The sequence below is a fragment of the Arctopsyche grandis genome, chromosome 4 (assembly GCF_051622035.1).
Source record: "Arctopsyche grandis isolate Sample6627 chromosome 4, ASM5162203v2, whole genome shotgun sequence".
NCBI classification, from domain to species: domain Eukaryota; kingdom Metazoa; phylum Arthropoda; class Insecta; order Trichoptera; family Hydropsychidae; genus Arctopsyche; species Arctopsyche grandis.
In genome coordinates, this window is record NC_135358.1 from 26,052,231 (window position 1) to 26,079,904 (window position 27,674).

A 27,674-nucleotide genomic window follows, 5' to 3' on the forward strand; every position below is an offset into this window, starting at 1 on the left:
TATTGCGGGAAGAAATAATATTTGCTTTTTAATCAACATTTTTAAAAAATGTACAAAAATTCAATGTTATTTTCATTATCATAACAATAATACGACGTTGTTTTCTTCAGCTTATCGTGTATAATATTATATATGGAACAGTATGTATGTATATGCAGATTTTTATATCAAAATATGTAATGATCCAACATTAAATTTCATAACCGAAATTATTATATCGAAATTTCAATCGAAAAAGTCTTTCCTCTTGCGCACATTCCGAAATGTTCGAAACGAACAAGCAAAAACGAAAGCCTCGACATATTATAAAAACATCAACAAAGTTAACAAACAAAAATAACGAAAATAAATCTTGTTTGATCACACTTTTTTTTTAATATTGAGAAATAATAATGAGAGCCTCGTTTTAATTGAGACACAAGGCAGGGGTGGGTTTTTAACGTGTTTAAAATATGTATTTTAAATGCTCAATGTATGTATTTTATTTTATTTTTACATAGATATATACCAGGAAGGCCTAACAGGTAAACCCCAATGCGCCTTTCTTGAGAATTAATTACAAACATAGCAGCATTTTTTTATTTATTACATAAATCGACGTATTTCGAGAGGCTGAAGAACACGAAATTACAAATTAATTAATCAATCCATAGAGACATCTATTGTACACAGTGCCGATTTTAGGGGGGGTTGGGTCGAGTGGCGCCCAACGGCGCCAAATGAGTTAGGGCGCCGCACGATGCGCCAAAGGCGCTTTCAAATTTAAAATTAGAGCGCCAAAAGCCGTTCAAAATTTTAGATTAGAGCGCCAAAGGCAAAGTAATTTCTAAGGGTGTTTAGAAAAAATTGCCCGAGGGTGCCATCGGCTGTAAGACCGGCACTGATTGTACATAAATTAAATTTGGATATTTGTGACATAGCGGGTCGGATAGTTTTTGCCAATTTGATGGAGGAACCGTTTCAACAATGAAATTAGATAAATTGGCAAACTCTGATAGGAAACGATTGACTTGGAGTCACAGATATCCAAGTCTGACCAGCAGTATTAAAGATTAGCACGGGATCGAACCTGGTAACCTCTCGGGGCTAAATATAAACGCAACCACCAAGCCATGCTGCTGGCTATGGTCTAATAATTATATTAATATAATAATTATAATAATAAGAATTATAATAATATGGTCTAATAATTATATAATCTAATGATTTGGAGGGTTGAACTACTTAAACGTATTGTGGAAAGTTTATAGATATCATATACATATGTATGTATGTCGGTATAATATGGACACTCGGGAAAACACAATGAAACATTCACTATATATCGCTGTAGTACATCGTATTCAAATGTGCTCTGAAAAACGTTCGCCTGTTTTTCCCGGAAACACATCTGCGGAATTAAATTGAGTGGATGATATTTCTGAAAATATTTTCATTGTACGTATGTACGTATCAAAATTCCCAGAATCGTTTTGGGTGTGCACGAGGAGTTTTTGTATTATTTCACATTACACTTACCAACCTTTTTATTCGCACTTGATGATTTTTACATCAAGGAATCTAACCGAGTGAAATTAAATTCAACCCGAGTGATAAACGATTTCGTTTTGTATAATGGTTTTCAAGATTATTTTGTAATTGAGTGATACAATCGACGCGATCGTTTGCCCCGAAGAACTGTTGCCGCCACTCTATATTTTCGGAAAAACAACAATTTTCTACGGAAAACTCCCGCGAAAGGAGAGTCTGGACAATTTAGTGGGTATATAGACGTGACATACGATATGTTTGAGCGGGGCTCGTTAACCCCACAAACACGTCATAAAGCTAATCAAACACGTTAAAAACCCACCCCTGCCTTGTGTCTCAATTAAAACGAGGCTCTCATTATTATTTCTCAATATTAAAAAAAAAGTGTGATCAAACAAGATTTATTTTCGTTATTTTTGTTTGTTAACTTTGTTGATGTTTTTATAATATGTCGAGGCTTTCGTTTTTGCTTGTTCGTTTCGAACATTTCGGAATGTGCGCAAGAGGAAAGACTTTTTCGATTGAAATTTCGATATAATAATTTCGGTTATGAAATTTAATGTTGGATCATTACATATTTTGATATAAAAATCTGCATATACATACATACTGTTCCATATATAATATTATACACGATAAGCTGAAGAAAACAACGTCGTATTATTGCTCGTATTATTGTTATGATAATGAAAATAACATTGAATTTTTGTACATTTTTTAAAAATGTTGATTAAAAAGCAAATATTATTTCTTCCCGCAATATGTACATACATACAACGCACTCACATGTAAAAAAATGTATGTAAAAAAATGTCACTAAAATTAATGTACATACATATGTATGTATAATCGTTCATTATTCAGTAAAGGTCTTTTCTCTGTCAAGTGTAAGATTTATTCTATTAATTATTCAAGCTAAAACGCAGACTAGACTTTTATCTATTCGTACATTAATTTTAAGTGTTTTATTTTAGCTTCAGGGCAAAGAAAGCTTCGATGAAAGTAGGCAATAAAAGAAGTAGTGGAGTAGATAATGGAGATATGCAAAGTTAAAGTTAAACGTCGACCTTGATCTGATCTAAAAATATAATATTGAGTTCACGCATAACTGGGTAATACAAGTATGTATATGTAACGGGGATCGTCAAACTTTTTTCAATGGAGTAAAAGTAGTCGTAATTCTTTCAAGACGAGGCTCCAGATGACCTGGATTTTGAAGGAGGTTAAGTCAACGTAGGTTTCTTAAATTTATATGCCTATTTGTATGTATGCACACTTGGATCTAGTGCAAGTACAGATATGTACATATAAACGTACGTCTGTATAAAATATTTAGCTAGATTGAATCTAAACATAATCGTGTTAGATTTTATAAGAAATGTATGTCCATATATCTGGAATCATCAAATTTTTTATTTGAATAATTCAAATGTCACTCCGGGTCAATCTCTCTGTGAGTTTTCCGCATGTTATGTGTATATATATGTATTTATGTAGTATGTACATAAAGTTCAGTCAAAGTTTCCATGGAAAATATGGATATAATCAATTTGAACTGTCATATTTATTCCATGAACACGAAAAATAGCCATCATAATCGATATTTTAATAAAAGTAAGATATGTATTCAGAAACCTCATATCGATGACCCAGTTGATTATCTTCTCCTGTGATACGTACCAATTTGATGGTTTTGTCATCTATTGCAATGCCAATCAAGCTCCTCAACCAGAAGCTTAGATTTGTTTAATCTAAAATATGCTGATTAGGTTGAGGAATTGTTTGATTTGAGATCGTAAATGTGTTCTAATATTTTATTTGCATTTATATTATATACTAGTGTTTTTACCCGGCTTTGCTCGGTATTTGTAATATAAACGGCTTAAACATGGTTAATCTAATAGTAAAAATTTTATTAAATTTATTTGAATATTTATTTGTTCGATGACGTCACGGATTTACGAACCAACATTTCATATTTACTTACATATTTAAAAAGTCTCTTTCGAAATTATATATTAGATTTATTTATTTGTTTTATATTTTTCTTCAAATTTGTTTGTTATTTTTTTTATATCCTTATTTATTTATGAATATTTTTTTTTGCTTAGCCGTAGTTACGACTTATCCAAATGGAATAATTTTACATTGAAAAATCTCATATTGGATGTTTCTTATGAGATTTCGCTAGTACATATTAGCGCGTCTCCAGTCCATTATCGATGTTACATCGTTTCTCACATCTACTGTTAACTAATAATGATATTATTTTGAAATAATTTTATTTTTCGATCGATTTTGAAAAGAAAGCACCTAAAGCACTCTTCACTTTGTGGGGAAGTGGGGGAGGGTGAGGGTGGGTGTTTTAATTATATATATTTTTTAATTATACATTATTGTGACGTGAATTTTTTTGTTATACATACATACATATGTTCTATGTATAGGTCTATACAATTCTTCACATTTTTTCCCACAAGACTTAGTCTTGAAAGTTGCATAATTCCACTTTTCTTCATTTCAATATAATGTTTTGCGTTTAATAATATAAAAAAAATAATCTTGGCCTGTAATACGTTTATTCTACTTTTCCAAGATTCTGGACAAATTGAATTAAAATAAGTGATAACAATTTGTGAATTAAGTCAAACAGAAATAATAAAATAGTGTTTTTGCAACTGAAAATTGGATTTCCGCCACTTTCAAATAAAACAGCTCATATATTTATAATAAATATATAAAACTTACTTTTGATTTAAAATTCATATAACCGACTACTCGACAATTACTGTCGTCTCTCATACCATTCAATCATCTAATATTCTAGTATATAATTTCAAAAGCGACTTTGTAAGGTTTAATGTATGTATGTAAGGTTTGTGTGTAGAATCCGTGACGTTATCGAAAAAATCTAATTTTCTATGACGACGATATCGATATCGATTTCAATATTTTTTTCTGTTTAGATTTTGACTCCGATTCATGTTTCAGTTCCGGGTCCCGATTTCTTTTTCGGTTCTGGTTCCTGATTTCTTTTCCTGTTCCGTTTCCGGATTTCTTTTTCTGTTCCGTTTCCGGATTTCTTTTTCCGTTCCAGTTCTGGATTCCTTTTTCAGTTCCGGATCGAAATTCCTGTTTCAGTTCCAAATCCAGATTCCTTTTTTCAGTTCCGATTCCCAATTCCTGATTTCTGTTTCAGTTCCGATCCCGATTAATTATAACTATTCGTGCTGTAACTTTATTTTAAATCATGTATCAATTTGTTTGCGAAACCACCCGTTGAAATTTCAACGAGCAAAACACAAGTATTTAATAAACAAATGCATACTAACGTACTGTAAAAAAACAATTCATGCTATTAAAAATTAGCCCAAAGCATCATCATCTTTAAAAAAATAAAACAGTAAATTCTAACACATCATCTGCATACTTTTGAAAAGGATACACGACTAAAAAAATAATTCGTACGGTACAACATATTCATACAAATGATACATATGCACACATATAGCGCCAAAATTCACCCCATAGAATAATCCACACGTAATTAATAACATGCAATTGTTTCTACGACAATTTTCCGGACTGTTTCGAATTTCCCGAAAAAATATTTACCCATAGTATATAGGTTTAGTGTAGAATGACAAAACCTACATACATATACGCGGAGAAACTAGCATAGGTCAGTTCACCACACATCATATGTACATACATACATACAAACACATCCTCCACGGATGATTTTTAGCAGGGGCGTAGAGGGGACAATTGATGGATCGTGTCGATGGATCCAAATGATCCAGCGGCTCTGAAATAAACAAGGTGGGTGGGCGTGCGAGGGGGGCGGCCGGTATCGACCGGCGGCCGGCGCCAGCGCCCCACCGCGGCGGGAGGCGCCGGCGCCCCCGGACGCCGCCCCTCACCCCTTTTGGCGCCCCCATCCCCTCGAGCTGGCCGCCCACGCCATGAATGATACGGTCGCGTAAGCCACGCGGCGCCGCACCACGAGAAGCGATCGAAACCTACCGAACCTACCCTCTCCCACCTTCGCCAACTCCAACCCTTCTTCTCCCTCTTGTAAACAACCAGTTTCCTACACTTGCCAAAAATAGGAGGATGGCTGTATTGTCTTTGACGCTGTTGTACGGTATTGGATTTCACCGTGACTCAACTCGGGAAGTGTTTACCACAACTCGGTGTCGCGATAATCCGTAATGTTACAAAAAGTAAATAATATGTAAAATTTCGGTTAGAATAAAAATTCGCAATACAAAGTCGTTCCGAGCAATGGGAATCGCAAATTTAGAGGTCGAGAGACATTCAGGAATCGAGATTTAGAGTTTGGTTATATAATATGTATTTAGTCTGAGGATCGTAACTACATAAGATGCCTGCAGTGGATTCCTAGTTCCTTCTACAGCAAACAGAATTTGCCAACCGCCAATATAAATGAACTCTGATATACATAGCTACAACGTCAATTATCTGAAAATTTCTTTGATATATTATTTAAAATTTATTTATTTTCTTAAAGGCTAACTTAATACCATTTTTTTGTTTAACGACAGTTCGAGTTTTTTACATATTTAGAAAGAACCCACCAATTTTTCTTGAAATTAAGCTTTAATTTAATATGTTTACAGAAAGAAACTTGTATGATAGGCTAAGCTTGATTTTGTCGGAATAATAGGAATATTTAAATATTTTCCGTTTTTTTTACACTTGAGACTATTTTTTAGTCTTAAAAAATATATTTCAATTTTCCTAAAAAAATTTGTAACTAAAAATAAATGAATGCGGAAATTGTTTTCTTAGAAACCTGATCTTGAATAAGAAACGAAATTATTTTTCATAGAAATAAAATTAAAAAAATACAGAAAATTTAGAGAATATGTCCAAGGAGCTAATGAGCTAAGTTTTTTACATTCAGTATAATTTAATATATAATATAATTTTATGAAAAACTGTATAAATTTCTGTTTTATACACAGTTTGACTTATTGTAGGAATAAAAAATAAATTAAAAGTTGATACATTTCTCAACGAAATATCACAGTAGCCGAAATAAAATAAAATGTTTAACAAAAATTAGGTCAAGGGTCATTTAGTGTCACAAAAGTAGAACTTAAAACAAGTAAACACTGCTATTAAACATTCCAAGTTACATAGCAAACTAAAGACATTTGGGCACAATTGAATTATTCTAAAAAATATTTCACGAAAGTTAGATAATACAATTAACTCGTATCATATTATTTCATAAGAAAACTTGAAGTTCGGACATAATCTTTATGATTTTTGACGTTTAATTCTGATGTAAAAATCTAGATGAATATAGAAGGATTATTCAGATGTTAAAAGTTGGAAGGCCGTGACACTGAGATGAAACAACGGGCGAAATTATTTTAGAATTATTCTTAATTTTTAAAGTAATTAGAACTAATGGAAACTAAAAATACTTATAATGTTAATATATAATGTTAAAATAATGCAAAATATTGATAAAAAAAAACACAATTCCGTCCAATCAAATCCTCAACATACTTATGTAATTTGGATGAGTAGTAAGATTTTTCAACTCCCTTATAAAATCCAAATATAAAATATGTAAGAGATGCCTGCTGCGCGATAACTGATTACGTCATGTCGAGGAGCGTATTATGGCATAGGTCAGTGTTTATCAAGTCGAGGATCGCAATTTATTATTAGAGCTGCCCGATTATATTGTACTGATTTTAGAAAGGCGAAAGGCGCCGTATTTTGGAGGAAATTCCCGAATAAAACGAACATGCACGCGTTAATTCCGCACAGGTTTATTTTCATCGCGATCAATTCTCGCACAAACATATTTGTTTCAATTGGAAAATCTCGTACGTATTCGTCGATCGCGAATGCGCGCCACTCGGGAATTTTCCCGGAGATTTTCCACGTCAATTATTCACGAACACATCTCGCCGTATTAATCTCTTTAAGCTGAACTCACTTTGTAATGTTTCTCAATGCGATCGTATTAAGTTTCGTTAGACGCGAAAGCAAATCATCGCTGACTGTGTGCGATACGAATAGAATACGCGGCACACAATGGAGTGTACGTTTTGTATCCCGTCGTGTGACGTTCATATTGAAAATATTCAAATCAGCTGTGAAATATATTGAAAATGAATTTGAGGCGTAAGATTGAACGCGAATAAATTTATTTAGGACGTGTCAATGGAGGACGTAGCGACGATGTTATGATAGGATTGAACGTCTATGGGGTTTAATAATAAGGGGAAGTTCAAGCTGAATATGTGGCTCAATCATCATTACATAAATTGAAGCGAGTGTTTGAAGAAGGGATATAGTATGTGAAACAATATGTGAAATTAAAATTGTTTATGACATAATAAATACAGCATATATGTAGTTTAATCAACGAATTTTATATTATATATATATACACACACACACACACACATATATATATATATATATATATATATATATATATATATATATATATATATATATATATATATATTACATGGCAAATGAAGCAGTATTTCTCCACCAATTTAGTGGGTTTAGTGGGACAAATATATTAGGCAAATACAAAAGAATGCTTTTAACTACTTTAAATACTCGGATATTTGAAACAGCCCCACTACCTGCATCTCATCTTACTAGGAATTCCTCCATTGTTTTATCCTACTGTTTCTTCCTTGGATGTTTATTATTTAAAAAAATATATGAAATTGTCCATTTTACACAAATCAGTGTTTCGACAAGTGGTTTCGGTTTTTTTTAAATGAAAAAATCTTATTTTATTGAAAAATCTTATTTCATCTTTCATTGAAAAATGTCACAAATACGCGAATCAAGTAAATAAAACAGGGCTTAGATTGTCTTAATAGATTTTCAAGGTCCGAGATAGATATAAATTTCTAAACAACTTAAATCATCCGGACGTGCGGTGCAAACGACATGAAAACGTTACAGTGAGTTTGGTTTTATAAAAAATCGATCTAAAACGGGAAGAATAAGAATGAGAACAGTGGGTCAAGATTTCATTCTAACAAACATGTGTTTCAGAATACAAAAACGTACCTTGTGAGCTAGCGGGAGAAGTGAAAAGGAAATAATTAGTTGACAAACCGTAATAAGCTGAATGATGGGATTGCAAGGGCAAAAAAAAAACACTGCTTTTTTAAGTTAATATACATACATAAATGCATTCGTTTCGTTTGCCTTTTAATACGTCACCTACGTTATAAGAAAAGTATATATTGTATTTTATGTTTATCTATAGTTACGATAGTTGAAGTGAATCCAATAATCGTCGAAGAATGTAAAATGAGAGGCGATTCACCATAATAAGCGGAAACGGAACGACATCGAGCCCACGCATAGAATATATAATATATTGTATATGTATATATATATATATATATATATATATATATATATATATATATACATATATATATATATAAATAAATAAATATATATATATTTTATTTTATTTTATTTATTTTTATTTTATTTCATACCAGGAAGGCATTACAGGTAAACCCCAATGCGCCTTCCTGGCCAAATTACAAACAATACAGCATTTTTTATTATATACATAAGTCGCTAAATTACGAGACACTGACAAACTCGACAATTAACGAGACATCTATGAATTGTACATACATTTTTATTGTAATATTTACATTAATCATACTCAAATAGTGGTGACATAGTGGGTAGGAAGGATTTTTAGCCAATTTTTAATCGGGAATCGTTTCAACAATGAAATCAGAGAAAATTGGCAAACTCTGATAGGAAACGATCAACCAGGAGTCACAAATCCTGGTCCGACCAGCAGCATTACAGATATACTCAGAAAAATTCTTTTTCAATCGAGGTCAGCTCAAGGGATCGAACTCGGCGCCTCTCAGTGTTAAGCAGAAGCTTAACGACCGAGCCACGCTGCTGGCTATATATATATATATATATATATATATATATATATATATATATCAGTGGCGTGCGGTGACTTTTCAAACAAGGGATGCTGTCTCTTGTTTGAAAAAAAAAACCGACCAATTTATTTTTTTAAATTTTATTTTATTCTTCGTTCCTTTTTACAAAATTCATCGATAACCGCATCATAGAATTTTTTATTGTTTTTTAAATTTGACATTATTTTCTTTTCGATTGCAATTTTAGTAAGACCAGAGAGTCTTTCTTCACTTTGACTACTTCTGGTGAACGTTTTAATTCTTTTCATAGTCGAAAATGATCGTTCAGCCGATGCGCTCGTGGAAGGTATCGTACAAATTAATTGTATTAAACTAAATACTTGTTCCAAAACTTCTATTAGATCATCTTTCACAATTAATTCCTTTACGTCATTTATAGATTTCAAATGAAAATCTTGCGTTGAGTACATGTAAATTAATTCGCTTTTTAATTTCATCAAATCAAATTATTTTCCATAAGTTAGGTGGAGTGATTTAAATAGGATATCTGGAAAATTATTTTCATATTCTTTAAATTTTTTGACGTTAAAAAAAATTAAAAGAAATTTTAAATTTTCGATATCTCGAAATCGATTGGTTGTATTTACTGAAAGAGTTTCTAAAATTTCAGAATAGTGAAGTTTATACGTTGTTTTCACATCTTCTTCACATTCAGCATATTTTCTTTTTCTATTAAAATTTTTAGTTATTACTTTGTTCCACAATGAATCAAAATCGTCTTTTTTGTTATCTAAATATTTTACAAATTTTTTAATTTCACTTACGCAATACGATATGTCAAAGGTTTTTTTTTGTAAAATTTGAAATAAAAAATCTGCCGAATTAAATATTGCAGAAAATAAATGCAAATTGAAATTGAATTCAAACTCTTTTAAATAACGATGAAGGACTTCAGCATTTATGACAGCATCAGTATCCCATTCGTCTTCATCATTAATTATTTGATTAAATATTTCCATTAATTCTGTTTGATATTCTAATACCATATTTAAAATTTTGCTATTGTAGTTCCATCGTGTAGGGGCAGCAGTGGGAAATCGTTTTTTTATTTGACAATCGAGAAGGGAAATTCTTCTTGAAGACTTACAAAAAAAAGTTGAAAATGACAACATACGGCTGAAAAAACGTTTGCATCCGGATAAATGTTTAACAGATTGCGACAAAACTAAATTCAATCTCTGAGCGTAACAATGGACAAATAAAGAATTAGGACAAATATCTCGAATTTTTCGTTGCACTCCATTATGCTCCCCGGACATTACAGCCGCTCCATCATACGTTTGTGCAATTAATTTGTCCAAACAACCAAATTCTTCCAAGGTCTCACGTATGTGCTGAAAAAGAGAATTAGCTGTTCTATTGGGACTAACATCGACAAATCCAACTAATCTCTCCTGAATTTCATTGTTTTCATCTACATATCTAAAAATAGTAGATAGCTGAGCTTTGCGACTGATATCTGTAGATTCGTCCACAATTATGGAAACAAATTTTGATGCACGTATTTCAGTTTTAATCTCATCTAGCAAGACTTTTGATATTGCGGATACCAAGTCATTTTGTATATGGTTCGATAATCCAGTAAACACCGTAGAGTTATCTAAATGAGTTTTCAATTTTATGTCTGATTCACTCAACAGATACAGCAATTCAATATAATTCCCTCTATTTTACGATTCCTGGTGTTCAAAATGTCCTCGTAAAGGTTGTTCTTGTTTTGCTAAAAAACAGATCGCGCTTATTAATTTCGACAAAATGTATCTATTTGCAGTAACTTCTTTGTTGTGCATTTCAATATTTGCTTTAAATTGAGCACTTAAAAAATTTTCTATACGAGGTCCCTTTCCAAATTTTTTAAATTGAGCAGCAGAACATATGTGAGCTTGAGAACATTCATGTCTCTTGCGCGATTTACTTAAATTGTTTAGGTCAGAAAATCCAAATTTACTCCAGACATTCACTTCTTGAGAAAATAAAATACATGGCCAACAGAATAATTTCGTTAAGTGAGCACATCCACAAATCCATGAAATTTTTTCGTATGTTTCTGTGTTAAAATACCTTTTAAATGTTTTTGTTTTAGACTGAATATTTAATATTGGTGTGGGTTTGGGGCTCTTAACAATAATCTCCTTTTCATTAAATGGGAGAGAAGCAAATCTTCTTTTCAGCACATTTTCAATTAAACAATTGCAATTATTATTGATCTCGACGACAAGTCCACTCTCATTGTTATTTTCGATATCCATATTAAAGGCAACAATGAAAACTCGTAAGTAGTGGAACAGTAAACTAAAAATAAAGTTAGACGAAACTAATTAAAATGAAAACTTAATTCAAAAGTAAAAAATAACCAACTTACAGTATAAATGATTAACTTCGTCTAAAGAAATGAATCGGCTAGCTTTTTGATAAATAACTTGGGGCGTAGCGTGCGGAAATATCGATCAACAGCGGCTTCCAAGTGAAACTCAATAGATAAGCAAACAGAGAAACCGAATCCACCGTAGAGGTTAAACAAGTGTCAACGCGTCCGCGCGAATAAGACAGCCTCATAGTGCGCATGCGCAAATGGGATCGGTATCGACTCCGAATCCATGACGCGGGCGCACTTCAGTCAGCGTCTACTCGCCAGCGTCACTCGCCTGTGGCCGGCCGGCCGCCTATGCGAATCGTTAATAAAAATTATCAAAAGATCCTATATAATGCATCATGTAACAAAAAACACGTGATATGTGAAATATATATATATACTCATAAACTACATCATAATCACGTACATCACTAAGAATACATCGAAGCGAAATTCAAATATTTATTAAAAATACTCTTGGCTTTTTAAAGTTATAGGGGATGCGCCGCATCCACCGCATCCATGGACCGCACGCCACTGATATATATATATATATATATATATATATATATATATATATATATATATATATATATATATATATATATATATGTATATGTATATACATATATATATATTTTTTTTTTATATACCTAGAATCGAAGTATATATGTATGTACATACATATTTATTTATTATTTTTTACATATATACCAGGAAGGCCCAATGTGCCTTCCTGGCCAATTACAAACATTGCAGCATTTTTTTTATTATACACGTCGCTGAATTACGAGACACTGAAAAACTCGCAAATTAACGAGACATCTATGAATTTTTCATAAATTTTATTGTAAATTAATCCATCTGAAATAGTGGTGACATAGTAGGTAGGAAGGATATTTAGCCAATTTAACCGGAATCCGTTTTAACAATGAAATCCGAGAAAATTGACAAACTCTGATAGGAAACGATCGACCTGGATTCACGAATATCCAGGTCTGACCAGCAGCACTACAGATATACTCAGAAAAATTCTTTTCAATCGAGGTCAGCTCATGGGATCGAACTCGGCGCCTCTCGACGCTAAGCAGAAGCTTAACGACCGATGTACATATTATAGTAGAAGTTTAATGCGCTTTTGACAAGTATGATATTGTTAACGTTCCGATATATCTACCCATCATTTTATGTACATATGTACATATATTTGTATATCGTTCGTTTTTTTTAAATTTGGTTTGTATTGATTTGTACGTCAAAAGGGAGAATTATGAGATAAAGAGAGTGAAATGAATTGGTCAGTTGTGTACGTGCGGGTTGTAATTTCTGAATGGCTCAAGATAATGAATGGATTGTGGCAGAGGTGGAGAAGAGAACAAGATGTACAGGGATAGTACACTAGGGGTAGTATACGTGTGTCAACATTGTTTATGGCGAATAATGGACACTTTGGCTGAGCAAGGTGCCGGAAGGAGATCGACAGCGATGGCCAACCATTGCGATGTGATATTTCCGCATTCGATACGAAGTGCATTCCTTCGCTCGTGATATTTTATTCTCTATTTGATGGCATAGAAAATTGTATACGATACGATAAAAATGTTTTTTTTTCTTAGTAAACAAACTAACTTGCTGAAGTTAAAAGAACATTTTCTAAAAATTTGGATTTTACTTTATTTTACAAAAAAAAAAAAATAATAATTTTTACATCGATTGAGAATAAGTTAAAAGAAAATTGGAATAAATAAAAATAACTTTTTAAAAACTATACTTTTTTCCTGGTTGCCAAAACACATGTATGAATTTTTAAAAAAATATTACAGTATATTTAGTATTACTGAGAAAAATAATCTTCGCATAATATTAAATGCACTTCATAAAATTGTCAAAAAATATAATGATATTTAAATTACGGATACGTGTTTTGGTGTAAATTTATCTACCTTTATGTATTTATATGTACATAGGTAAGGGTTTTTATATAATATTTATGAATTTATATGTACATAGGTAAGGGTTTTTATATAATATTTATGAATTTATATGTACATAGGTAAGGGTTTTTATATAATATTTATGAATTTATATGTAAGAGTTGTATGTATTATATGTATGAAACAGTGGCATGGCCTCATCAGTGGGACCAGGCTAGTCCTCTGAAATTTATTACCTAAAATTTAAAAATATCAACTATTCAATTACAATAAATTCAATCGTTGTCCATGTTAATATTTTTCGGACACTTGGATTAGCAATATTCAGAAACCGGAATCAGCCCTATTGAGGTAGTGGTAGTGGCTTGTTATGGTATGGTTCGCCGCGTCGTTCGCTTGTACGGTTTAACCGTCTGAATTTTGTTTTCTTCACCGTACTGGCGACTTAATATGTATAGGCGATCTTTTAAATTAAATTTATTAACTTATTTTTAAATTAAATTTATTTACACATAACTTTTTGAGTACAAACATGGCAAGAGACTCGGTTCACGAAACGATTCCCTCAGAACAAATCAGTGCGGAGCGCATGGAAACAAATAACGAGGCCTTGGAATGTTGCATTCTCGATCGATTGTTTGGCAAATCATTCAGATTAAGACAAGCGTGAGTTGACAAAAACATGTTATTAAGACAAGAAATATTAAGACAAACAAGATGTTATTAAGAAAAGCAAGATGTTATTAAGAAAGATAGGGTACTTGGGATATTTTTGTTAGCACAAAAATGAAGAATTATACCCTATTTAGACAGATTAAATTATTATAGACAGACAGATAACATATTTATATTTCAAAAATTAAATTTTAATATATTTGTTTGATCCGATCTTTTAAAAGTCATTGGACGTCACTGATCTGAATGCATGTATTGTACCTATACATATGTACATATAATATATACATATTTTTACATATACTAAATACACATGTACATACATATCTATTTGTAGAAAGCAATTTATTTAGCTGTTGTTATCAGATCAATTTAACTTTTCAAAAGAATAATGTAACTTAACCTAATGTATGTATGTACTGTATATATGCAACATTCAAACACATGTATGTATGATAAATATCTATAAATACCTAATGAAAATTGAAGAATAATATTTATTAAAAGATATTCATTTTACGAACTTAATGGATTTGCAAAAAAAAAAATTACATACATACATATGTATTTATTTATTTATTTATTTTATTAATTGAAAAATCAACAGACAGGATGTACAGAGATAGGTATAAAAAAAACAAAAAGTAAATAAATAATATATGTAACATCCGAGTCCAATAATAGATTATTATCCAATAATATATGTATGTTACATACATATATTACCGCTGTGACGCATTGGGGTAACCTGTCAGGTCACAGTGGTCTTTAATTATTGTTATTATTATTATTATTGCAATTGTAATAAATAAATAAATAAATATGTACCTATACATGCATACACTTTCATTTTGATTACTTTTTAATTCGTTGAAAAAATACGCAATAATTTTACCATTCACGACGTTTAAGTCTCACCTCGATGAAAGTTAATTTAACTTTTTCCACTTTTAAAATAAAATAAAAAAAACTAACCGTAACTTTTAATTTTGTACACGTATTTAACTTATACAAAACACACCGTAAAATAATTCGAGATCACTTTTTTCATACAAACAAGTCACAGCGAAAAGTTTGTACTCCAACACTCATCATCGTCAACTTTAAAAATTGGGTTACGCCGTCCCCTTGACGGTTCAACTTCGAAAGGAGGTTAATCGAAACACTTAACTAATTTGATACAAACAGGCGGTGGAAATTTTCACTGAATTAAAAATGTATCACTTCGATTCGGCATCGTGACCCGAAGGGATGTTGGACGACTACGAGTCCCCGGCTTTAGGGTAGGTTATTTCGGGGGCGTGAAGAGGACACTGGCCATGTGGCTGAACTGTGCGGTGAGAGACGTAGAGGGGTGGAGGGTTAGTTTCGTATTGTAGCGGCGACGGGTAGGGGTCGGAAAAGCGGGCGGAAAAGCCAACCGCCCCCTCCACCACCTCACTGCAGAGGGAGAGTCCACTTCGAGGACAACGATCCAATCCATGTGGAAAATCGTTCAGCAGTGAACTGCTGCTGTTGCACGGCACACCATCGCATCGCGGCTGTTTTGGCCTATTGTTCTGCTAATTACAATGCCGTGTCGACCCATTTATACACGCTCGTATGCCTTGTTTGAAAATAAACGCAATCCAGATCGGTGTGTGTTTCTTTGAAATCAATTAAAATAAAACCCTATTTGTTGATACTATGGAATATTGTGGGCTTTTAAGCGACCGTAGAATCACAATGGAAGTTTCTAAGCTCAAAAACCTTGAAATATTATCTGCTATTTAGAATATTCATATTCGCAAAGTAATAACTTATTTCATATGTCTCTTAAAGGAAGCAGCAGATAAATAGTTTGTAGATAATTCTTCATAGGAAAACTTACCGAAAGACAATATATATATGTACATACATGTGTACATAATGGGTCATGCTTGCCAAAGAGATAAAATAAATATGTGCAATTTGGTCTTTAAATTTTCGATTGTCAGAACTAAGATTGTTTCTAATAAAGAGAAATAAATTATAATTGAAATACAATTGTTCTTATTTTGTGGGGCTGTTGTTTTTCCCCTGGTAGATTTTTTTGAGTTAATATGAGCTCCACATTTAATTGTTTAAATAATTCGCCGAGTGTATTTCTCGATATGTAAATTCAGAAGCCGTGTGTCTCATTCCCGAGTATCGTTAACATCATGAAGACCCATAATTGTCTTGGGAAAATACTGCAGTGGATTACTGTTTACGTCTGCAGCAATATGTACATCAATTCCATTTATTGACGAAATAATATTTATGATCTTTGCGAGTGATTCTTAAGGAAACTTAATGTTACAACAATATTCTAATCAAATTTAACCAAAGAAACGTTTTCCTAGAAAGTTTTTTGCTTCTCGTAAAATATAAGAAAAAAAGGTTAACAATAAACGATAGGATTTAAGATTTTGAATAATGAATAGCAGAGAGGAAGGGCAAGTGCAGTTTGAGAAGTACACCTATCAAAAATTGTTAGATACTAATTGATACTGGTTTTGATTTCGGTTGGTTTGATGAAGAGTCTCTTAACGTATTTAATTAAAGTTTGAGTGAAATTGAACGTAGATTTATACAGCATCGCTTCAATCTATTATTTTCCACATCATCTTCAGTTGGGTCGTTTCAAATAAATCCTCATCGGCTGGCGAAATCCTTCAAACATATTGTACAGTTTACGAATACATTCATATTTTAAAAGCGAGAATAGAATTTCAGCGGATTATTTATTTATTTGCTTTATTAGTGTGAGTTTAAAGAGAAATGACGAAAGAATTAAATTTATAATATAAAGATAGTGCAAAAAACCATATTTCCGAGAAGAGAATTAAATACTACGTATTATTCTAAATTTGAACGTATTTAAAAATATACCCATAACATTAAAAAGCTAAATTCGAATCCCAATTGCTAACGAGCACTGACCTTTTCAGCTGGAATCCGCAAAAATATAAACGTACGTTTTTGAAATAAAACGGTGAGCTAAATTATATACATGTACATATATGTCTTCTATGTATATTTCTTCTGATATATCGCGTAAAAATCATAATTCTCTGAAGAATTTAAAGCTTATTTCCCGGGATAAATAGCGATGGTAAATTGACCGTTTTTCGGTTAGTCACGCGTCTAGTTTATGCTGTCCTTTACGTGACAAAATGCCAAACGATCCAAAAACAGGCTCGTTGTATATTATCGTACCTACACGCAGTTCTTAAGGTTCATATCCCATTAAAAAGTATATCGAATTCGTCGACAGTAAACCCGAATGATATAAATTTTAGTGCACGCCGGCGGTTAATGTGTTTGAAGACCGTCGACGTAGAAGTGGTCACAATAATTAAAATTTTTTGTAATTTTTCATTATTTTTAAAGCACGCAAACGAGATCGATTTGACGCGAATTTTATCATCTTACGTTTCGCGTATAGAATTTATTTATAGCAAATACTATCTGTTGTCAACAATAAAAGTAGAAAAAAAATATTATTTAAAAATAGATTCATGAAGTTTCTGGGTTTAATTTTTGATAGGTAAGGTTAAGATCGAGAGATACAACGTACACACAAGAAACAAACAGTCCTTGAAAGTATAACGAAAACAATATGTCAATAATATATCAATTTCAAGAAGACGTCTCGTACATAAATTTCATCGAAGATCAAAGTTGGATAAGATTATAAATATTATATAAGAAGTTTGAAGTTTTTGGTACATAATATACATATATGTACTTTATGATAACTTTCAATACTAAATAATGGAACTGAATTGATTAATTTTATAAAATTTGAACTGATTAATTAAAAGTTTTCATTTATAATTTTGTATTTTTTATATAGCTATAATATTTGTTGGTACTATTCCAGATGAATTTTATGAATGCGAACAATCTTTTTTCGCCATAAAACTTTCTGAATTTTTTATAGAAATCATTTAAAAAACGTGTCCAAATTATTCCTTATATATATTTATTTATATATACGTATGTACACATATACATAGATATGTATGTATGTACATATATAAAAAATAAAGTTTTATGAAGTTATAGGCGAAATATCGACGCTATGAATTTCACAAAAATTTAACATTTTATTTTTATTTTAAAAATTGAATTTAAAAAATGGTATTTTAAAATGATATTGAAATAAAAATCGATCTTATTACATAAACTCGCTTAGGCCCGTTAGACTATTCCAATAAATTATAGCCCCATTTCATTGACATATAAACAACACGGCTAATGATTTGTCACAAAAAAATAAAAAGAACTCTGTTTCGATTTTATACCGGATATGTTGAAAAATCGTTCTACAAACAACTAAATAATCAATTTAAATTATATATAATTTAAAGAAGATGGATCGAAACAAACGCGTCAAACCTCTGTATCAATTAATCACAGGACCTAAACGGATAACAAATAAAACAAAAAAACACACACACACACACACACAAACAGATATCTTCAACGACCTCCATCATTTGCTCCACTTTGTTTTTTTTTTGCGTATGGGAAAAGAGGGGATGGGGTTGAAGATAAACAGGGCACTTCTTCGATTGGATCCGTTCGACAAGGTCGTGGCAAGTATGAAGAGAGCAAGCAGGGCAGATGCCGTATGTGTGTTGCCAAAACTGGGGCTCGTGGTCCACGCCAGCCTTGAATCTTGGCCAGCTACAATAAACATAAAACGCGTATGTGCGAGAGTGAATGGCGGCAAAGTCACGATTCCGCCAAACTTCTCCTGCAGGGGATCAATAGCCAAGTTTTACGTAGGAAACCACCACAGACTCACGCCAAGTGTACAGAGATGAGTGTGGATGTGCGGGAAAATACAAACATACATACATACATATGTACATTGAACACACGTTGAGTCAAAGGTATCTAGAATCCACAATCTGAGTACCACACGTGTGTCGGCCATTTTCACGTAATAATAATGAAAATTCAAGTAAATGTCGACGAAACTATCCCCATGCCGTTTCGAGCGAGCTTCGTCATATAATCCATTTAATGTGATACGATATATCGATATATTATTATAGTTTCAAAGCTTTTTCATTTGTAGATACTTTAAATATTGTATAATATATTGTGTGCTATTTATGTTCGAATAAAGAAGATTCTCTGTTGGTATCACGATCGCGATAGTTTTCCGCGTTTGTACTTTCGCAAGGAAATTCGCATTTCCGGTATGCGGAAATTTAATCAAATCTTATCGGCGGGGTAACGTTTTCCGTCAGCGAAATTTTGAATATGAAATGTTGGATGCTTAGTAATTTATTTATGTTGATATTTGTGTGCTTTAATTGTTAATAATGTATGTAAGTATTGGATTGAGTTTTATATACGAGTATCAAAGTTTTGGGACACCAATTGACGTTGAATTAATTAATAAAATAAATTGAATTGAATTAAATTGAACACCAATTGAATTAATAAAATAAATTGATTTATTTAAAACCCGACTATAAACATACATATTTTGACCATTATGGTCAAAATATGTATGTTTATAGTCGGGTTTTAAATAAATCAATTTATTTTATTAATTCAATTGGTGTTCAATTTAATTCAATTCAATTTATTTTATTAATTAATTCAACGTCAATTGGTGTCCCAAAACTTTGATTAGGTTCACATATATGAAATTGTCGTAGGGACAATTTCAGTGAATTCCAATCCTAAGGTAAATTGAGATCATTTGCCTTCTAGGTCACTTCATAGGTCTTTTACCTACTATGTACATATGTACATACATATGTATGTAGTTATGTAGAGACACTCCTTTTTCGTCAACATTTCCTTGGGCACTTGAGCACGCACCCTACTCAGTTTAATATAAAAGCTAGTGAATAAAATTCTAGACATTTTCTTACACATATTACATACATATGTATGTATAACACAGTGACCTGACAAAGTCGCGCACGACAAACCTGCGCATATCAATGCCGCATAGAACGACCCCATCAATGCCTTGTCGACAATCCCGCTCCGACAACATCACGAAAAAAAAAACTACAAAATAAAATCAAATTTAATAAAGCAGAAGTTATTTTTAAGAGAAAGGAGGATAGGAGAAAAAAATTGAGAGACACTGATGCGTACCTTTAATTTTATGCAACTATTTTTTAAATTTTTTTCGCAATGATTTATTTACAAATACGTACAAACATACATACATATAATGTATAATAATTAAAATATATATATATTTAAAAAAAATTTAATTACTAAAAATATTGAACAATGTATCTGGCTAAAACCTCAATCGTCATAAATTTTTATGACGGTCTCGTGAATGTTTAAATTGTCTTTTGTCGGCATTTTTCTGTATATTCTATCCTATGAATGTAATTCGGCATATTATGTAGATACCTTTGAAAAAATATGTATAATTTAAATTATTTTATAATTTTCTGGAAAGTATGAAGCCCTCAATTAGGCTCTTGCAAAAACTTATTTTGTTAATGTTGCATTCACGCGACTCAGGTGTCTAATTATAAGTATGGTTTAAATTTATTTGGATAGAAAATATAATATTTTATAGAAATTTTTTTTTTGCCCTGCGCGGATATGCCGGCGCGGCATAGTCGGGGCCGACTTTTTCGTGGTGTTGTATAATAATATAAAATAAATATATATATTATTAAAGATTTGCAAAAAAAATTCACTCATGCAGAGTTCTAGCTAAAATGAAAAACTGCTTATGAATCTACGTTAATTGAGGAACGTTTGGCATTTTTTTAATCGTAATTGCAGTGACGTTGTTTGACGCAGTATTCATTTTAAAGAATTTAATTTTGAAATGCTTTCTTGTGTTCGTCCCTTATCTTCATTGCTCACTATTCTGAAGTTGTACTAAATATAATAATATGTGTGTGTGTGTGCGTATAACTAATGAAAATTTCCAAGAAAACCACACTAAAACTTTTTCAACTCAATTCAAGTTTAGAGGCTTCAGGATCAGACAAACAGACTTTATATCCTACATAATGTACATACATATGTAGTAAAGCACACAAGTATAACCACTGTGGCCCAATTTTAAAGTAAATGAATCAATGTGTATGCATATAGACTATAGAGATAGAGTTCTCCACCAGAACCGTGATAAACTGTTTTGAATAATTTAATATATGTACAATATATTATACAGTATGTGTATATATGTATAATACAACCCACCGTTAGATTAATTTCACGGTGAAGGTTTTTATTTCCGTCAAAATCGATGGCAACATTTGTGATATACTTTCCGATTGATATTGACGAACGTTCCCCGGATATGAATTCGTAATGGCGAGTGTTTTGATTTGTGATCGAACACGTCATACGGAAAAGCGGAAAATTTTACGGTAAATTATTATTTTCGTCGTTCGATTGCCTCTTTTGATGTACCCACTCATACACACATCCATATAGGTACCTATGTACAAATTCACAAAATATACAGAGGTAATTGATTGACGCACTGGAGCTTGACGTGTTATTAAACTTCCGAGCCGGGGGAGGGGGGGGGGGGGGGGTAATGAGTGGATTTTTCATGAGCTCAAAGTGTTCGATGTCGTTGACTTTGACTTCTTTGCAGACAAAGAAAGGCAAGAGCACGTACGAGATGCGGCCCAAGCTTTCCAAATTAATCTCCGACGGAAAGTCGTCTGGCGCGAGGCTGCATATTAACATGACAAGAGTTGCATCTTAGAGAGAAATTTCAATAATAGAAAATGCCGAGCCGGGGAGTGAATTCTTGACAGAATTTAATTTTAGAACCACGCGAGCGAGTTCAAGAGGCTTGTATCGGCATTCGCAAAAAAAAAAAAATACGATGTTGTGAATTTTTCATGCAGCTAATGAAATATTTAATGTCGTATGTACAATGTACAAAGAAAGTGCGCGAGTTCAACGCACCCGATTTCAGTTTTGCCGCCACGATGGCGAAATGTGGCTTAATTACACTTGCAAATCCTCGGAAGGATTTCGCCAACAATCAACAGGGATCCGACAACGCATTGTTTCGTTTAATTATTACGATATCGTAGTACAACTCTTCGTTGTTAAGCGGTGTTTACATTATTACCTACTGCCGCAGAACGACGCGTTTTCCGCCATGGTAAATCTTTTTGATATTCAAATCAGTTTTAATTTTCCGTCACGATTATTTATTCCATGCAGAATAAGAGCCTTTAAAGCATGCTAAGATGTATTGCATACTTTACATGTAAAGTACTTTTATTCTTAAAAATTAGCATATTGATTATTATGTACATATGTAACTTAAAATTTAGCCACATACATACAAGAACCTGATACCCGTACATATATATATACATACGTACATATAATAAATATATTTTTACTTTATTTAGTTTGATTTTGACTTTTTTCATCGTTTTCGTGAGTGTATTATATTTATGTATATTTCAAAGCTTTTAGATGAATATATTATCTTAATTTGAATATTTTTGTACAATTTAAAGTTGTTAATCATTAATTGTATTCAATTAATTTTTTTATACATAAATATACTGGGAAGGGTTTCTACCTTGTTCCACCAACTAGCAATAATTCGTTTTTCCCAACCTTTTCAGTGTATTTCATCGTCGAGTTTGTATACGTACATACATACATATAAACAAAACACATATAAGAAAATGCTTTACTATTATTAATTATTTTACGAGAAAAATATTAACTATTAAAAAAATATATTAAGTAAGAATTAATTTTTAAACGTTTTTTATTCAAATATTTTAAAGATGTATTAATGGCTTAATAATCTATGAATGATCACAATATGTCTCGTATATTAAAGACTAGTTATTTTACCCGGCTTCGCTCAGTGTTTGTAATATATACAGCTTAAACATGGCGAATCTAATAGTAAATATTCAATTGTTTTTTTATTAAATTTATTTGAATCGAAAAAAAAAACAAAATTCAACCAATCGAATCGTCGTCATAGAAAATGACTTGTTTTTGATTCCCAACCAAAAATACTTAAAAACTTACAAAGTCTCTTTCGTAATTATATATTAAGATATTACATACATATATACATGTTTGTTTACAATATACAAACTCCTATTTAAGCAGATGAAAAGTTGAGAAAACGAGTCTCGGGATATTGCAAGTTGGTAAAACGGAGCATACCGCTAGGAAAGCCTGTTAGTGGATCTCCAATGCGCCTTTCTAGCCAATTTCAAGCATCGATAACAATAATTACATCATAGATACATCTATGGATGAAGTTTGATAAACATTTTTGTATTTTTATATTTGATATATCAACAAATTTCGAGAATGCCATAAACTCGAGTTTTTGCGAGAGGCGGGAAAAGGTTGCCAATTTGGTGGTACCATTTCAATTTAGTCAGATAAATTGGCAAACTCTGGTAAGGAAATGATCGACCTGGAGTCACATATCCAAGGTCTAGCCAGAGAACGAACCCATGACCATTCAGTGGAAAGCTATACGCTAACAACTGAGCTATATACATACAATGTACATACATATGTTGCTGGCACATATGTAGTAGTAATATGTAATTGCAAAGACTTAATACATATATTTATATTACTTAATAAATATATCACACTATTGCTCATTGTTTTATTAATTTATTACGGCTTGTATTTTTCGGGTTAGAATTTTAATAAGTTTGTGGTCAGAATTTATATGATATGGTCAGAATATAAATGGATAAAATAAAAATTAGATGGTTAAAATTTATACTGATTGATCAGAGTTTATATCAAATGGTCAGAATTTAAAATGGATTGGTCATAATTGACATCAAATGGAAAGAATTATTTTGAACGCTCTGTTACTGCTGCAATGTTGAAGATTAGTACAACTGGTCAATCTGTCTGTTTAGGATGATTTGTTACAAGCTATAATCCAGTCTATGAAAAAATTATTCAATTCCGATTGCTCAATTTTTGATCATTTATTATAACCATTCTGACCGTTTATTATGACCATTTATTATGAGCATTCATTACATTTATTCTGACCATATGCTTTTTTTTATTTTTACCATTAAATTTTTATTCTGACCCTGAATAATAAAATTCTGACTAAGATTTCAAATTTGACTTAAAATCTAGCCATTTAATTTATTGCCTTTATTTAGCAAATAAACTGCTAAACGAAAATTCATCCAATTAATGAAAAACTTCACCGTTTTTACAACATTTTCTATACACAGGACAAATGAAAATCAAAACTTTGAAATAATATTAAAAATAAGATGCAAATACAAATTATAGAGGAGATAATAATTCTGGTAGGGCTGTAAGGTACAGACACAGACGACATGATATTTTTAAAACGATTAAAATGTGATTCAATATAAATACCGATTACATATTGACCAATCACATATTTGAAGCGTCATTTAAAAAAAACCAAAAATAAAATTATAACACACTAAATTTCAGTTTGATAAGATTAACTATGTTCGAATTATTTTCAAAACACACATTTTTTAAAAACCATGAAAATATAATCAGTGATAGATTCAGAGTTCAAATCAGTCAATATTTCTAGGTCGAATATTTGCATGATCACAAAACTTCATCTATTGTTACTACGTATGTACATAGAAAATACAACGTAACGTTTCGTACGAGGGAACCAATTAGGCAATACAATGTTTTAGTATAATAAATATGTAGAATCACCTCCAAAATTCAAACATACACACAAATTATTTTAAAAACCGTGAAAACGTGATCAGGGATCGATGCTCGATACAAATAAGTCAAAACTCGAGCTCAAATCTTCTCACTACTACATACAATACATATTTCATTTGTTGATACTTCGTATAATATGTAGATAAAATAAAAACAAATCATTGAAATTCAAACGTGTCGATAAAAGTGAACAGAGTGGCGATAAAAAATGATCGATGCGAAAATGACAGCTGCGGAGGGTTTAATTCGTTTAACGGCCGAGATCGCTTTAATCGCTTTATCATTGAATTGTTGTCTAAAATTAATCCATTGTTAAATGCGGATACGGAAGCCAAATAAGCCGAAAATACGACGGATACCCCACCGGGGTCCCTTTGTACAAACAAATTAGTCCACTCAGTGCTCGGCCCCTTAAACAGACGATCGCATTTGCATAAGTGCCTCGAATGCCACAAACTCCGAGCTACACCACCTCTACCGACGCTTGAAACATCATTTTTCCCGATTATTTAATGACAATATTCAATGCCACATTACGTCCCTTCAGTGCCGTACAAAGCTGTGTGATTAATTAATTGATCTCCAAACTGGGAACGGAGGAAGACAAAACTTCCGGCCGACCTTAAGTACAACAGTCGGCGAAGTTAAATTAAACAGAACGGATACTCGAAATATTCCAATATTTATAATGGCCCATCAATTAATCAATTTATCGCCGTTTGATTTGTATTTATTAATGTTTGTAATTTCAAAAGTTCAATGTTATTTGTTTTCCAATTTTGATCTGCTCTAAATTTCTATATAACCAATAATATCAATATCTATAACATTTTCAAGCAAGGGAGGGGTGGAAATACATACGGTCTTATGTAGAGGATGAAAAGAAAGAAATTTAAATTTTTTAATATATAGATTTACATTTATACATAATGATATACTTATTATGTATGTATATGTTAATTTATATATGTACATTTAAACAAAAATTAATCTGCAGTATTGCTCGGTGGTTGCGTTAATGTTAACCACCGAAGAGTTTCTGGGTTCAAGTCCTGTGTTGACCTCGATTCAAAAGAGTGCAGCGCAGTTCTGCAGTGCTGCTCAGGTCAGATTTGGATATTTGTGACTCCAAGTCGATCGTTTCATATCAGGGGTTTGCTAATTTATCTAATTTCATTTTTGAAAAGACTATCCTACCTATCTACCTGTCCTACCTACTATTCGTTCACACTAGTATTTCTGTAGTGCTGTTGGTCCGACTTGGGTATTTGCGACTTCGAGTCGATCGTTTCCTATTTAATTGTTGATACTAGGGAATCCAATCCCGGGCGTTTTTCGATGCTAATGAATCCCGGGATTAGTAAACGTAATCCCGAAAAACTCGAGATTAGTCATTTATTTTTAAATCGATATTTTTTTTTATATAATGCCATTTAATGGAACTCACCAGCACAGGGGCAATAGATCTAAATCTACATTCTTTAACAACAAATAAAATTACCGGAACGGAAGATAATCAATATTTACTTAATTTGGCCCATTAAACTCGAATATGACAATTTTCATAAGCTTACTCTCGTTTAAGAGATTAAAAAGTGGGATTATTGGCTTTTACAATCTTTAATTCAAAATCTAATATTGTTGTGTCAAAAGTGATTATTGTAATCAATAGTCAGATGCTTTTTTTCTATTGATTGGGATTTTTTATTGCTTTGAAATACGTGTTATTAATTATAAACCGTTTCAACTTCAACGGTTTCTCATCAAATTGGCTAAATCATCCTACCCACTATTTAAATATGATTTCAAATTTATAATCTATAAATTTATATACATATGTACAAGTTTTATACCATAGGTATTTAACTTAGAGCCAGCCCGTAATGCCATCATGGGAAAATATAATTTTTTTATAAAAAAAAAGATGGTATAAAGAAATTTTATTAATATCACTTATTTTAGTACATCAGACACATACAAAAAGTAGAACACGCGTTCAATACGAAACTTTTACATCCAAAATTGGATATTAATTTATTAGTCAAATTTAGAATGTGTCCTGGTTCACTTTTCGATAAAATTTCCATTTCTGAACATTATGATTAATGTATGTATATACATATGTATGTACGTCAAAAAATAAATATATTTTTCGCACGTTAAGACAAATATCGATTTCGCATTAAAACGTCGGCGCGCCAAACGATATTACACTTTTTTCAGCTCTAGAGAATCACCGAATTTATCAAAAATAAAAGAAAAAAGTGTTAAAAAATATATACACCGGACGTAAGATATGAACGGCGACAACGCTATTTTTAACGAGCCGCCGTAAATTAGAGTTTGAGAAGCGCTGGTCTAATTCTCTGCCTGTCACTTGGCGTCCCCCTCCCCCCATGCCCCTCGCTCTCGGCATTGTTTCACGGCTGCTTTCATCCCCTTCTCAGT